The following is a 1,975-nucleotide window of genomic DNA, read 5'->3' as shown; positions in this document are numbered from 1 at the left end:
ATTCTCTCATGACCATCTCGATCGATCTCTCTATTTTACTTCGTGAGCCCACAAAGAGCGCAATTCTTATTCGAATTGGCTGAAATTTTACACAGGTCTCCAACATAAATATAATTTAATTGTGGTCCAAACCGGACAATATCTTAATATCGCTCTAATCGCCGAGCAAATCTTTTCTTATATCCTTTTTTTGGCTAAAAAGAGATGCCGGGAAAAGAACTCGACAAATGCGATCCATGGTGGAGGGTATATAAGATTCGGCCCGGCCGAACTTAGCACATTTTTACTTGTTAAAGATTTTTTGTTTTGTCTTTATTTAAACACTTCTCTTGTCACCGAGAAAAAAGGAGTTAAATTAAAAAAAAATTTATGTTTTTCGTGTCCACTTAATTTGATTGCGATTTCAGCACTTGTGAATTGACAAAAATTTAATAAAAAATACTTATTTAGCAACTATTGGTGAATATGATATAAAAAGATATTTTTTAAACTTGTGCACTTAAAGTGATATGTAGGCAATTGTAGCTCGCACTTGTAAAAACCAAAACTTGAAATATCTATATATATAAAAATGAATTTGTGTTTGTTAGTATGTTTGTTCCGTATAGACTCAAAAACGGCTAAACCGATTTCTTTAAAATTTTCAAGGATTGTGGGGAGTGGTCCGGAAGGAGAAATAGGCTATATATTACCACAAAAGGACGACCCAAAAATAAAAGAGGACCGATCGTTACAATATGGGACTCAAATGAAAGGTATTTAGAAATAGAATACGAATTTCATAGCAAACAAGTAAAAAGGCGTTAATTTCAGCCGCCCCGAACTTTAGATACCCACCACCTCGGATATATATGTAAACCAACTTTCATCATAATCCGGTGAAAAATGCATAATTTATGCCCCCAAATCAGCTTTATCGAAATATAGTCCGATATGAAGCAAATCGGCACAGATATTGAGTGGTATAATAAGTGCAAGTCATTGTTCAATTTTGTAGAATAAAATATTGGTCTTTTCGTAGCCATATCCAAATATAGACCGATCTGAACCAAATAAGACACCGATGTCTAAAAGCCTAACATAAGTCACTGTGTGAAATTTCGACGAAATCGGATTATAAATGTGCCTTTTGTGGGACCAAGACCTGTTCTCTTAAAGTTTCAATTGTTCTTTTAAAGCTCGCATTAAAAACGCAATTTTTCATAGTTACACTTGTGATTTCTATGAATAACAATAAAAACACGATTTTGAATCGATCTGGTGACACATTTCTTGTGTTTAATATATTGAAAAGTGCATTAAAAAACATAACAAATCAAAAACATAACTGCATATAAAGTAAAGAGTGATTTGTTAAGAGCTTGATAACTTTTTTTTTTAAAAAAACGCATAAAATTTGCAAAATCTCATCGGTTCTTTATTTGAAACGTTAGATTGGTCCATGACATTTACTTTTTGAAGATAATTTCATTTAAATGTTGACCGCGGCTGCGTCTTAGGTGGTCCATTCGGAAAGTTAAATTTTGGGCAACTTTTTCGAGCATTTCGGCCGGAATAGCCCGAATTTCTTCGGAAATGTTGTCTTCCAAAGCTAGAATAGTTGCTGGCTTATTTCTGTAGACTTTAGACTTGACGTAGCCCCACAAAAAATAGTCTAAAGGCGTCAAATCGCATGATCTTGGTGGCCAACTTACCGGTCCATTTCTTGAGATGAATTGTTGTCCGAAGTTTTCCATCAAAATGGCCATAGAATCGCGAGCTGTGTGGCATGTAGCGCCATCTTGTTGAAACCACATGTCAACCAAGTTCAGTTCTTCCATTTTTGGCAACAAAAAGTTTGTTAGCATCGAACGATAGCGATCGCCATTCACCGTAACGTTGCGTCCAACAGCATCTTTGAAAAAATACGGTCCAATGATTCCACCAGCGTACAAACCACACCAAACAGTGCATTTTTCGGGATGCATGGGCAGTT

The sequence above is a fragment of the Stomoxys calcitrans genome, chromosome 1, assembly GCF_963082655.1.
Source record: "Stomoxys calcitrans chromosome 1, idStoCalc2.1, whole genome shotgun sequence".
NCBI lineage: Eukaryota > Metazoa > Arthropoda > Insecta > Diptera > Muscidae > Stomoxys > Stomoxys calcitrans.
This window is presented reverse-complemented; position numbering follows the sequence as displayed.